This window comes from Phodopus roborovskii, unplaced genomic scaffold (genome assembly GCF_943737965.1).
Source record: "Phodopus roborovskii unplaced genomic scaffold, PHOROB, whole genome shotgun sequence".
NCBI lineage: Eukaryota > Metazoa > Chordata > Mammalia > Rodentia > Cricetidae > Phodopus > Phodopus roborovskii.
Window position 1 is genome coordinate 20698979 of NW_026126549.1, and position 14364 is coordinate 20713342.

At 43.7% G+C, this 14364-nt stretch overlaps 1 pseudogene; it reads right to left on the reverse strand.

Annotated features, from left to right (window-relative positions):
- Positions 1-12437: 12437 nt before the first annotated feature.
- On the reverse strand, positions 12438-13846 carry LOC127234301 (RNA transcription, translation and transport factor protein-like; annotated as a pseudogene).
- Positions 13847-14364: the final 518 nt, after the last annotated feature.

The window sequence follows — 14364 nt, forward strand, 5'->3', positions numbered from 1 at the left end:
CTTCTGAGGACACAATGCAGACTTCCAGACTCAGGGACAGAGAATTTTGAGTCAGCCATTCTGGGAAAGTGTTTCTGGGAGGCTGGATAGTGACCACAAAGGGTGGCTCCTGTTTTTAATCTGTGTCTTTCACATCATGGCTGACCAAGTGATCCCCTCACTGTACCTGGGTCTTCTGTTCACTGTGTGCTCAATCTTACCCATGTCAGTAGATAAACTAGTAGCAGATAAGGAATCCACGAGGCATTTCTGTGGTGGGATGTGTGCAAAGGCCAGTGGGAAAATGGCTTCTCCCCTGGTCACCCCAATTCCAGTGAACCTGTTCCCACACTCATGAGACTGGTCACTCCCTCCTGCTCTCCGGCTCACAGGCACTGGAGAGAGGGAGCCTGGCCAATTGCTATGAACTTTGGCCTCATGTTATCATTTTCCTCAGAAACTCAGAAGTGGCCAAGCAACTCAAAGGTCTTTTATGATGAAGAGGACAAAAGTCAGCTCCAGCCATTAGCTATTGATTGCCCCTTACCATAACTTGGGTGAGATCCTTGTTCCAGTTTTAGAGTGAAACTGATGTTTCAGGGTTATTCCAGGAGGCCCCAGAAGATGCTAAGAGGCCGTATCACAATAGCCTTGTTCTGAGAAGGAAACTTCCTGAATTCACACTCATTGAAGCTGTTTGTAACAAGACTCAATGTCCTACCCCAGAGGACAGAGTGACACCGAAAGCCTGGATTCTGCCTCTCCTGACTAGAACTTGGAAAGGATCCAGACCCTTTGCATCCCCCAGGTCTAATTCTGGGAACCTCTTGTAAATAATAAATCTCCAGTGTGAACAAGGGGTAGGGACTGTAGTGTTATTTGCACACCCTGAAAAGTGAACTCGGAGCAGCATCTCGGGATACTGACCTTTATTGCACTAGACTGCATTATCACATTGGCCCCTCACGGGATCCCTGTACGATAGAACCAGTTATTATCCCCATTTTGCAGATAAGCAAACGGCCTAAAGAGATTCCCCAAGATCTAACAGCTACAGCACATCAGAGAGCGGACTTAGAGCAACACTGACTCCTGTTGTAAAACAAAGGATAAAAATCGCTGGGTGTGACTACCCCAGGGCTCAGAGAATGAAGGACAGAATCATAAGTTTGAAGCCAGCTTAGGCAGCCTTATAGTCTATTTAAAAAAAAAAAAAGAAAGAAAGAAAGAAAGAAAGAAAGAAAGAAAGAAAGAAAAGGCCAGCTGGTGGTGGCGAGCACCTTTGATCCCAGAGCTTGTTCCAGGACAGCCAAGACTACACAGAGAAAGCTGTCTCAATAAAAATAAATAAATAAATAAAATAACAGTAAATATCTGGGGATGTAGCTCAACTGGTAGAATGCTTGCCTAGCATGCACAAAACCTCCCGTTTGATCTCCAGTAATGCATAAACGAAGCAGTATCACACTCCTCTAATCTCTGCACTAGAGAGGATCTGAAGTTTAAAGTCATCCTCAGTCACATAGTGGGTTAGAGACCAGTCTAGGTACTTGAGACTCTGTCTCAAAAAATAAAATAGTCTGGGAAGATGGTTTAATGATTAAAAACACATCCTGCTGTGCCAGAAAACCCAAGTTCCCAACCTAGCGCCCATACTGAGTGATTTATAACCACCTGTAACTCCAATTCTAGAAGACCTAAAGCCTCTGTGGCCTTTGAAGCCACAGACACACACACACACACACACACACACACACACACACACACACACACACACACACTTAAAAACAAATAGCTGATACAAGGAATGATCAAAGCTAAGTAAAACAGTAATAAAAATGATTCTATTAAGGCCCGCAGTGAAAGAATCCTGAATATGATAGGACCCCCCCACCCCCACCTCTTTCTCTTGGTTTCTCAAGACAGGGTTTCTCTGTACCTTTGGAGCCTGTCCTGGAACTCACTCTGTAGACCAGGCTGGCCTTGAACTCACAGAGATCTGCCTGCCTCTGCCTCAGAGTGCTGGGACTAAAGGTGTGAGCTTCCACTGCCCTGCTTTGGGAAGCTTTGACTGGCCACCCCCACCTCACTCAGCATCTCCCTCACTATGTGCAAGGAGGAGCAGAGTAGAGAAGCCAACATGAGGAACGGCTCAGAAAATAATCCCGGGAGATACGACACATACTGAGGGCCCTCGGTGACAGGAGAGTCCAAGGTGGATTTCCAGTGACATATCTGGACACAGAAAAGCTAAGGGGCAGGCATGTCTCATGGTAGCCACTCCAGTGGGTCCCCTCTGCCATCCCTTTTAAAAAGTTTTGTTTTTAAAGACTATTTTTTTTCTAATCTATATGCAATATCAAAACACAAACATGATGTTTGTTGGATAAACAGAGTTTCAAATAGCTTGAGTAGCCCAGGAGGACCGCGAAGCTGTCCAAAGGCCCAACCAACTCCACTGGGGCCCGTAGGGCTCTGCCAGGGAGGCCCGGCAGCTGCAGGAGGGTAATGAGACCAGAGGGCACTGGTGGAGGTCAAGGTCAGCCTGGCATTCCTCTGCCAGCCACCTACAACTAAAGTCTGCTTGAAAAGTACTGACTCTCCCAGAGACAATAATAGATAGCCCCATAAATAATTTAGGCATAGTAGGACAGCTTTCCCTAACATCTTAATTTTTTTCTTTATTTTATATGTGTATTTTAATTTTAGTTAATAACATTTGAATTGGCATATTGTATGCAATGCTGGGAAAAGTACTTCTTTATAAATATATTTTCCCTTTGAAAGTTAGCTGGGAACAGAGTTCTGTTTTTACTGCAAACATTCCTGGTTGTTGCCACGTGCTACGGTATGTTTGCTTGTGTCCATGTGTTAAATAATTGTCTTATGAAAAACTGGCAAACATGAAATAGGACAGGGACAAGAGAAGCATTTTTGACTTAAATAGCTTTGATCTTGTGAGTGAGAGACTCGTTTTATTGCATAAAGCAGGTGTCCCGGCAAAGAATGAGTCTGTTTAAAAAGATTAAGTTCATCCTAGCAGGCATGTGTGACGAGGCGCCCTGTACCACACCGGTACTGTTAGGGCCATGGGGCAGCCGCACTGGCCTTGTCTCTCTGTTCCCAGTTGCCAGATCAGAAGAAACAAACAAACAAACAATTTAAGACAGTCTCACTGTGTAGCCTTGGCTGGACTGTAACTTACTCTGTAGACAAGGCTGACCCCAAATTCACAAAAATCTGCCTGCTTCTGCCTCTTTTGAGTGCTGGGATTAATAACAAGTGCCATCACACCTGTGACAGCTACAACTTCCTCCTCCTCTTCTCCTTCACATTTATTTGGCGCGCGCGCACGTGTGTGTGTGTGTGTGTGTGTGTGTGTGTGTGTGTGTGTGTGTGTGTGTGTGTGTACAGGAGCACCACAGCACATTTGTGGAGACTGGAGAACAACCTACAATAGTTGGTCCTCTCCCTTCCACTATATGGGCTCTGGGGATTAAATTGTCAGCCTTGGAGACAAGCACCTTTCCCAACCCGGGCCTGAGCCACCTTGTTGGCCTGGGAAAACCATTACTGGTTTTCATTTACTTTTGTAGAGAATCTTTGCAAGTGTATGCGTATTCGCTCTGTAGCAATTACGTGTTTGTCCTGTGTCTCATTAGTGGTGGCACTTGAGTTATGCCACCAGGTATCTTGAGCATCTTTCCATAGGACATGTAGAGTTGTGTCTGTTGGGAATTCTGATAATCTAGAGTCCTTCCTGGGGCATCAGAAGTCCTTACAGCTCCCAAACTGACATCAGCAAGGCCTTCATCTCTACACAGATGGGGTGGGGTACAGTTCAAAGGCTTGCTTTCTTATTCCCTCCCTCTCTCAACAACTCCCTTTAGCCCCTCCCTCTCTAGTTCTCTTCTGATTTTCCTGCTTTCTTCTTTCTCTTTTGTTTTTGCTTTTTCTTCTTATGTAGGTAATGTGTGCGTGTGTGTGTGTGTATGTGTGTGGTGTGTGGTGCCTGTGTGTGTGGTGTTTGTGCACATGTGTGTATGTGTGTGTGTGTGTGTGTGTGTACTTTGTGGTGTGTATGTGTGTGTGTTTTGTAGTGTGTATGTGTGTATGTGTGGCGTGGTGTGGTGTGCGTGCGCGCGTGTACATGTATGTGCACATGTGAGGAAGTGCTCATCCTGTGTGTACATGTAGAAGCCAGAGGTCAACATCAGGTGTCTTTCTCTGTTATTCTCCTCCTTATATACTTTCATGTTCTTTTTTAAAATGTTTAAATTCATTTTTAAAATTTCATATATGTGTACTATGTTTACATCACTTCTCCCCTCCCCCCCAACCCCTTCCTGTGTGCTCCCTCTCAAAATCATGACCCTTTTTTCTTTAATAATTATTTATGTATGCTCATTTGTTATCATCATATTTAATAATATATGTAGAAGTTAATAAGTATATAAATACAACCTGCTGAGTCCATCTAGTGTTGCTTGTATATACACACATTTTTAGGGCTGATTATTTTGTATCAGATAATCAAGCTGGGGGACTCATCCCTGGGGAAGACTCAGTATTCATTAATACCTGTAGTTTCTTGTCTAAGAGTGGGACTCCGTGAGATCTCTATCATTCGCATAGGCATGTCAGCCAATGTTGTCATCACTCAGGTCTTATTTAGAGAGTTGTATTGCTGAGATTTCACGGGTGCAGTCTCCTATCATGTCTCACAGGAGATTTCTGGTCCTCTGACTCTGGTGATCCTTCTGCCTCTTATTCATACATGTTCCCTGAGTCCTAAGTATATGGGTTGTGCTGTAAATGTATGAGTCGGGGCCGGGCACCCCATGGTCAGTGGCTGTCTGTATTTTGACCTGCTGTGGTTTTCTGTAATGGCCTCTGTCTGCTGCAAAAAGGAGTTTCTCTGAAGAGGGGTGAGAGCTACACTTATTTGTGGGTGAAAGGTGAAAATTTAGAATGCAGCTGGGAATTATACTGGTTTGGAAAGTGGCAGTGGCAGGTTTTCTTCTAGCTTCCATGACCTCACCGGCCATGAGTAGTTGGCTATGTTTACAGTACCAGGCATGGATTCCCATCTGCTTTCAGGTCTTAAATCCAGTTAGACAGTTCCTGAACACCCCAAGACACTTTGCATCTTTGGTGATGTTTTGGCATTCTGGTCATTGTTGTGGTTCACAGGAGTCAGGGCTGGGTAGGACTGCTGACTAGTTTCCTCCCTGTGATAGACTTTCTGATGCTATGAAAACTAGTCCAGGGATGGGGGGAGGGGTCAGTCATCTTACCAGTCTTGTGGCTTTACCTTCTACTTCAGGGAGGAAACTGAGGCAACAGCCTGTATTGTTCTGGGGTCTCTTGGACTCCCCTGACCAACAACTCAAAGTGAGTATTCTCATGCTTGGTACCTGGAGTTTTGTTAGGTAGTCAGTCCGTGGCTCTTAGGAGACCATTATGACCTTGTGTGGTATAACTTCACTGAAACTATGGAGTGCGTGCGAGTGTGTGTGTGTGTATGTGTGTGCGTGTGTGTGCGTGTGCGGTGTGTGCGCGTGTGTGCGTGTGTGTGTATGTGTGTGCGTGTGTGTGTGCGCGCGTGTGTGTATAGGTCCTTTCAAACATCCTTAGTGTTATTTATCTCCCCAGGGAAAGTCCCACCCCTTTCACAATGCCCCCTCCTAGCCTTCACCCCTCATCAGATACAGGTATTCTCCCCCCTACCACCCCTGTCCCCACCCCCACCCCCACAGTCTCGTTTTTTTCTTTCCTGGTTTCTGTGGTTACTCTAGGTCACATACTCACACCTGGAGATTTAGAGATAGGAACCACAAATGAGAGAAATTCAATATTTGTCTTTCTGCATCTGGATTACCCACACAATGTAATATTTTCTTGTTACATCCACTTACCTGTAAAAATCATGATTTCTATTTTCTACCATATTCAACATTAAGAGTCTTTTTTCCCTCTCTAGGAATAACTTAAATGATTTGCAGAATATATGCATGAGAGTTCATTCAGATAATGTTTTCTCTGCTTATAAGGGGCTATCCACCCTATATTTCTAAACAGGCATGCTCGCCTATACCTTGCCGTAGAGTGACTGGCCAGCAACCTTCCAATGTGCTCTTGTCTCTGCCTCCTCAGCATTGGCATTGCAGGAATGTAGTGTTTGAATAGGAATGGCCCCCACAGGCTCATATACTTAGTCATCAGGAAGTGGCACTATTCAAAAAGGATTAGGAGATGTAGCCTTGTTGAAGCAGGTACATCACAGGGGTGGGCTTTGGGGTTTCAAAATCTCAAGCCAGGCCCAGTGTCTCTCTCTTCCTAATGCTTTCAGACACAGATGTAGATGTCTCAGCTGCCATGTTTACCTGTATCCTGCCATGCCCCCTGCCATGAGGGTAAATGAACTAAACCCCTAAAACTGTAAGCAAGTCTGAGTGAAATGCTTTCTTTTATAAGAGTTGCAGTGATCATGGTGTCTCTTTGCGGCAATAGAACACTGATTAAGTAAGACAAGGAGTATCCTGTCAGTGTGTGACCACTCAGAATCCAACCCTGGTTGCTCAGCAAGCATTTTACACACTGGTCCATCTCTCAAGTACTTGTTCTTGATTTTTCTCATTTTTATTTTATTTATTATTAATGGTCATGCTCTTGGAAGTCAGAAGACAACTTTTGGGAAGCAGGTCTTTCCTTCTACTGTGGGTCCCGGGGATTGAACTCAGGGTATCGGGCTTGCACAGCAAGCACCTTGCCCACTGCACCATCTTGCTGACCCTTTCTTTTAGCTTTTAAAATGAAAAGTTTGTTGTGTCTTCTTTCCCACTCTGATTACTAGTGTAATGTGTACCCACTGTAAATTAGGCAGACTGTGAAAAAGGGTAAAAAGGCACAACTCCTGCACATATAGTCAGCTAACATTTGACTATGTCCTGACAGTTATTTTTTTTCCAAACTAGACACAATTTTCCCTCTATGTTAACCACTTAAAAGAGTACAATTTGGTGAACTCAACATGTTCACAATACCACACAACCAACACCATTACCCAGTTCTAGACTCTAGAGCATCTTCCTCATCCCAGGAAGGCACTGTCTTTTTAATGCAACCCTCAGTCCCCTTTGTCCCCAGCCCCTGGCAACCTCCACTCTGCTGTCTGTCTCTGTGGATCACAGTGCTGTATATTTCTCATGAGTGACATCTCTCTTCCTTCACGTAACATGTGTTCAAGACCAATGCACCCTGCAGCAAGAACGAGTTCTTCCTTCCTTTTTAGAGTCAAATAACATTCCACTGTGTGGATGTGGTGTGTTTTATTGCTCCGCTCATCAGCTGAGGTACATTTGAATAATTTTTCTCCTTGGAACTCTTGTGAATGGTTGATACGCACATGCATTTTTTTTTATTTGAACTCCGTTTTCAACTCTAGGGGTTTACAGTTGAGGTGTGTTGCTGGGCTGAATGGTCTGTCTATGCTTAACTTACTGAGGAAGCCACAGACTAGTCAGCCCAGTGGTTGTGCCACTTTGTCTTCCCATCAGCAATGCTCATGGCTCCTTGCCAACCCTGGCTATTGCCCTTTGCTGTGGGCAGGCAGTGGTGTCTTATTGTGGTTTTGAATTGTGCTTCCCTGATGACAGTGTCAGTCGACGTCTTTTCATAACCTTGATGACCATTTGTTTATCTTCCTTAGAGAATACATTTATTCAAGCCTTTGGTTGCTTGCATTTTCTGGTTGAATTATAAAAATTCTTTCTATATCCCAGATCTTTCTATATTCAAACATATAATTTTCAAATACATTTCTTCCACTCGATGGGTTTCCTTGAAGCAGGAGTGATTTATGTACAAACAGTTTAAATTTTGATGAAGTCTGATTTATATCTCTCTCTCTCTCTATCTCTCTCTCTGAGTGTGTGTGTGTGTGTGTGTGTGTGTGTGTGTGTGTGTGTGTGTGTGAATGCACACATGCTTTTGGTCTAAGAAACTATTCCCAACATTTACTCTTCTTGTGTCTTCCAAGAGCATCTACCCTCAGCTAGCCTCCATTTTGAGTTGACTTTGTGTATGTTGTGAGGTGAGGTCCAATTTCATTCTCTTGCTGCTGCTATGCAGTTAGCTTGGCATTATTTGTTGAAGAAACTCCTCATTCTCTCTTCAATGGCCTCTGAAGTACCTGCTTGAAGACCAGCTGTATGCATTTCCGATGGACTCTCCATGCTGGTTTGTTTTCTTGCTGCTTTTAAGGCAGGGTTTACATGTCTCGGGCTGGCCCTAGACCCACTGTGTAGCAAAGGATGACCTAGAACTTGTGATCCTCCTGCCTCCACCTCTAGAGCACTGGGTTGGATGTGTGTTCCTCTACTCCAACTATCATGTAGTGTTTTAAACCAATATTTTCTTACTTGGCTGATAATGGACATCTTTCTATATTAGTATAGAAGTAAAAGAATCATTTTATGTCATTTACTGGATGTACTGCAATTAGTTTCAACAATCTCTGATTATTAACTATCTTGATCACTTCAAATTTTTAACTCCCAGAAATGAGACTGCAGTGAGTTTCCCTCTAATGTACATCCCTGTGCACTTATCTAATTATTTCCTTTGGATTAATTCCCAGAATCCAACTTATTAGGTCAAAGGAGAGACATTCTTTTAAACCTTTGATGAATGTTTCCAAATTTTCCTCCAAAAATATCAGAGCATCACCTTCTCTGAATGGCATTTGGAGGTGCCTGTTGCCCAAACAGAGCCCAGACACCTTTTCCCCAATGTCTCGTAGAGACAAACATTCTGGGAGCCCTGGCACAATCCTTCACTGGACAGCAGTCTGAGCAGGGCAGTGACATTTCCCATCAACAGATGCAGCCTCCTCTCAGGCATGTGAGGACCCAGTTTCACTTGGGATTCTTAGTGCCAGGACAGTTTGTTTACGACTTTGGGTTCTGTCATTTGTCCCTTGTTCCCTGTAGACTGCAAGCAGAGAAGGGTCAGAAACCATCTGGCTTGTTTACTGTGTGGGTTTTGTGTCTTATAAAGTACTCAGGACAGGGCATTTCTCGTCAAATGTAAAAGTAACTGTGAGGATGGGGACCAAGACAGCTTATCCATGAGGGATAAGGAGGGGAAGGATCTTTTCCCTTTCTGTATCCCCAGTCTTTGTCATGTAGCAGCCGTTCCCTGTTTGTTAACTGAATAAATGAGAGCCACCAGCTCTGGAGTGTCCATGGGAACAGCACCTTCCTCCTTGCTACATCCGTTTGCTGACGTTCATTCTAATGCTTTCCACGGAGTTTCTGCATTCATGGTCCCTTTGGCTTCTTTGCTGCAGCACACGGCCATTTTTCTGCAGCCAAACAGAAGGGCACAGTGTGTCAGAGCAGGATGAAATATTGGTCCAGTAGAGAGAAGCAGGGAGGGGATTGCCCCTCAAGACTTAGCTCCTTTTACTTGGATGCTGTTCTCTGGGCTGGAGTCAGCAAGAAAGCTACTTTTGACTAAGTGGCTACCTACACTCAGTGACCCTCAGCAATCCAGGCCAAGGTCATTGAACTTAGCTCATCAAAGACACTTGAGCATCCAGTGATCCCCCTCCCCAGGGTCCCTTCAGAGAGCAGAACTGGGAGGGACAAGCCCCTGATGGTTCTAGCCCTTACTGCAAAACCTCGCTGGGAGGTTGCCCCTCTTCCGCTGTTGTTGCCATGGAACCTGAATAGAATTATTGTGTTAATCACCTTTTTAATTTTATTTTTTTAAATTATTACTTGGGAAGGGGCTATGTGTGGTGGCCAGACAACTCTGCAGTCAGTTTCTGCTTCCATCTTTATGTGGATTCTGGGGATCCAACCCAAATCATCACCGTGTACTTTGACCTAGTAAGCCACCTCATCAGCCCCAAGATACTTTTCTGGCTACTGTGACCAACATAAAGAGAAGCAACTTAAATGGACAGGTTTACGTTGGCTTTTAAAAAGGCATACAGAGGCTGGAGATCTGGTGCTGTGAGGAAGAACACTCATGGCATTTGCAGAGGACCTAAGTTTGGTTCCTACCACCCACGCTGGGCAGCTCACCAACATCTATAACTCCATTTTCATGGAGATCTGAAGCCTCTGGCCTCTGCAGGCACTGTGCTCACATGGACAACCCAACCCAACACACACACACACACACACACACACACACACACACACACACACACACACACCTAAAACGAAAATATATTTTAAAGAGGGATGCAGTGGCTAAGGGTGCCTATTGCTCTTAAAGAGGGCCTGAGTTCAGTTCCCATCACTCACAACTCCCTGTGTCCAACTCCAGAGGATCTCATCTGGTGCCTCTGTGTAGGCAGACCTTTCTTTCCTGCCCACCAGTTGTCAAATAATCAACACAGAGACTTAATATTAATTGCAAATGCTTGGTCAATAGCTCAGGCTTGTTACTAGCTAACTCTTACATTTAAATAAACCCTTATTTCTTACCTGTGCTTTAGAACATGGCTTGGCACCTTTTTTCAGCATGGCATGCCCATCTTTTGTTTCTCTCTGCATCTGCTGGCTACTCCCCTGACTCTACCATTCTTCTTCCCAGTATCCTCTGTTTGGCTCTCCCCCTAACCTTATTCTGTTCAGCTTTGGCCAGTCAGCTTCTTTATTAAACCAATTACAGTGACATATATTCACACAGCATATAAGAATATTCCACATCTCTGGCATCCATAGGCATGTCCACTCATGTCCACACACCCACACATATGTACACAATAACAATAAAGGATGCAGCCAGACCATCGTGGTGGAAGGGCATGGAGCAAGGAGTAAAGCTGCCAGCCATATTGTGTCTATATTCAGGGGAAAAAAAAGAGTAAACAGGAATTGAGTTGTGCTATAAAACCTCAGACTAACCCCCACCCCCAATGCACTTCACCCATGAAGATGCCACCTCCTAAAAGTTCCACAACCATCCAAGCCAGTGCCACCATTTGCCAACCTACATCTATGTGGGTCATTTTGCATTCAAACCCCAGTATTCAACTCCTGTCCTCCACAGGTTCGTGGCCATCTCATAACACAGAATACATCCATTCCAACTTCAAAAAATCCCTATAGTAGTCTGAACAGTGTTCAAGAGCCCAAAGTCTCTTCTGAGATTCAAAGCAATCAACCATGAGCTCCTGTAAAATCAAAATACATACATTTGCTATACAGTAGAGGAGTATCATTTCCATTCTAAAAGTGAGGAGCAAGAGGATAACAAGGAAAGATCAGATGAAAAATGAGACCCCAGCTGGTGGCACTCGCTTTAATCCCAGCACTTGGAAGGCAGAGAGAGGCAGGCAGATTGTGTGTTCGAGGCCAGCCTGGCCAACAGAGTGAGTACCAGGATACAGAGAAACCCTGTCTCAAAAAAAAAAAAAAAAAAAAGGAAAAGAAAAGAAAAGAAAAAAGCAAGACCCCAATCCTACAGGAACAATGCTAAATCACTCAGCTCTGTGTCCACACAGTATGATACAATGGAGCCTCATGGCAGACTGCAGCCCTGCCACACATCGCCTGGCTTTGGCAGCTCCCTGGTGCACACCTCCGTGACCCACTTACTTCTTCATCTTTCATACCAGCAAATGCAGTACCATGTAGACAATGCTGTCAAGTTCTGCTACAAGATGGAGATGTACCCTTGCTCCCTTAGGCCAACACTGTAGTGGCTTTTGTATGCCTTTGGAGATAGAATGTAAAACACTTTCCTCAACAGTTTGTTTTTCTTTTTTTAATCAAGGACCCCCTCAGCATCAATTGCAGTTCCAGTTCCCTCCTCTCAAATGAACTGGCATTTTGTCCTAGATGGAAACCAATGGGTAAAGTGGTACCCTCAAGGCACCATTGCTATTGTCCCAGTGCAGAGTGAGAGATTTATTGGTTAATCTCGTAGCCTCCTCTTCAACAAGTAGAGTTGCTTCTGAACCTGAATCAATCATATCTGTGACTTTAAACTCTCATTTTCTTGCTAAAATGCCCATTTTTCATAACTTTCTGGTCCATTTGTCATTCTTTTTTATTTTGTGTGTGGATAAGAGAGGAGAACAGTAACGATGACACAGCATGAATAATATCACATCTTGAAAGTTCCTCCATCGAACAAATTAGTGCCTTACTTTTTCACCTGCTATGTTCCCAAACTTTAAGGAGAAAGAAAGAAAGAAAGAAAGAAAGGAAGGAAGGAAGGAAGGAAGGAAGGAAGGAAGGAAGGAAGGAAGAAAGAAAGAAAGAAAGAAAGAAAGAAAGAAAGAAAGAAAGAAAGAAAGAAAACCAGTGTTGGTAAACCTCCAGAACATAGTCAGTCTTCTGGGATTCCTCCGGTGAAAGTGTGACATGTAATTTCCAAACACATGCTGGTGTACACAGTTCCCATTGTATTTCAGGTAAGAAACCTTAACCTGCTCATCTTCCAACATGTCCCAGTCTCTGGTCTATCTTTGACTCAGCAATAATTGTCTGAAGAGCTCCCAAGGATCCACCAAGTTTTACTGCAGATTCTAGTAACTTCAGCTCCTGCGTTAATACCAAGAGTATGTTTGTCTAAAGCAACAGGTAAGTCCACTTTTGTTGGACTGCATTAGCAATTCCATTCTGTGTTAGACACCACTGAACGAAAATGCAAATTGCTGTAAGCATCACGAGGTAATCATTCTGACCCTGAATCTGAAGATTAAGCAGAACCATTATACAAGCCTTAAAATCAGGATTATTTATGGCCAAGTTGACTAATGGTTCTATTTTTAGCTGTGCTGTCGATATTATTTGTATTATCAGGTTTAACTGAGTCCTTGTATATTTTCAGTATTGTCTCCACATTCAAGTTTCACAGCTAACCTAAGCAGCTAGTCAATTTACTGTAGATCTTGAATCTTGAAGAACAGAAAACATCTCCAATATACTTTTCAAAGAACTTGGCCAGTCACTGCTCTGGATATTTCTTCCACCTTTACTGTCTGATTTTCTGGGTTTTAAGCTAAACAATACTGTTTCTAAATTCTGTTTCATCTTTGCAGCTGAAGCCCATGGGGTTGTGGTAGTCCAGGGCTGTGTGCTTACATCAGAGCATGGTCCCTGCTGTTCACACTGGTCACTTAGGTTCCAGGACAGGAAAAGTCAACTCCTTACTTTTTAATTCAGCCTCATTCCATTTCTGAGTGGAGAGGCAGACTGTAGCCATACTCTTTGCAAGAATACAGTAGTAATAACTAGCTCAATTCTTGATATAATCCTTGCTCCTCTCTGAAATCTCATGAGTCAAGCCTCCACTGTCCAGATTTCTCTCTACATTCTGGTCTTCCAAAATTTCACCAGAATAGATAATTAAATCCTTCCAGAGTTTTTCTAGACAAAAACTCCAAATTCTTCAACATTCCTCTGGCAAACCAAAACCAAAGGCCTAAGTAGCATATGGTCCAATTTATCATAGCAATAACCCTACTCCCAGTACTAATTTTCTATATTAGCTAATGTTGTTGTTGTGACCAAATAGTTGCTAATAAACAGTGTACAGGAGGAAGGGTGTGCTTGTTTTAATCATCAACATGACCATCTAGAATCACTAGGGAAGAGAGGCTCAATAAAAAATTGTGTAGACCAGGCTAGCCTATATATCCATGAAATATCTGTGAGAAATTGATAAAGGATGGTTGAAGTATTACTTTACCACTTATTAACAAGCAAAATCAGTGTACAAATATCACAAGACAAATAGGAATCTGAATCGAGGTACCAGCCATTGCATCCTCTGCTGGTTCTGGATTTGAAAGAGCCACACATTCTTCAGCCCCACCTTTACTTTCTGTCACATCCATTCCCTATGAAAACCACACCTCTTGAACCAAAATGCTCCTTTCAATTGGCTAGCAGACCGGTGACAGAATTCCCCTAACAAGAAATGCTCTTGATTATGTTTCCCAGTGGAGAAGGCATGGCAACAGGAGGAGCTGACTGGTCACAATGTGTTTGCAGTCAGAAAGCAGAGAGTAGCCAGGAAGTGGGTCCAGGCTACATAGCCTCAAGGATCAGACTTTGGACAGCTGACTCGGCAGTTAAGAGAATTTGCAGCTTTTCCAGAGGACCTGAGTTCAGTTCCCAGCACCCACATCAGGCAGATCACAGTCACCTGCAACTCCAACTCCAAGTATGTGATGTACTCTTCTGGTCTCTGAAGGTTTGTTGAACACACATGTGGCATACAGAGACAGAAAGACAGACAGACAGACAGACAGACAGACAGACAGACAGACAGAGATTTAAAAACAGAACCTCTTAAGGTCTCCCTCCAGTGGCCCACTTCATCTAATTAAGCTTCACTTCTTTAAAGGTATAC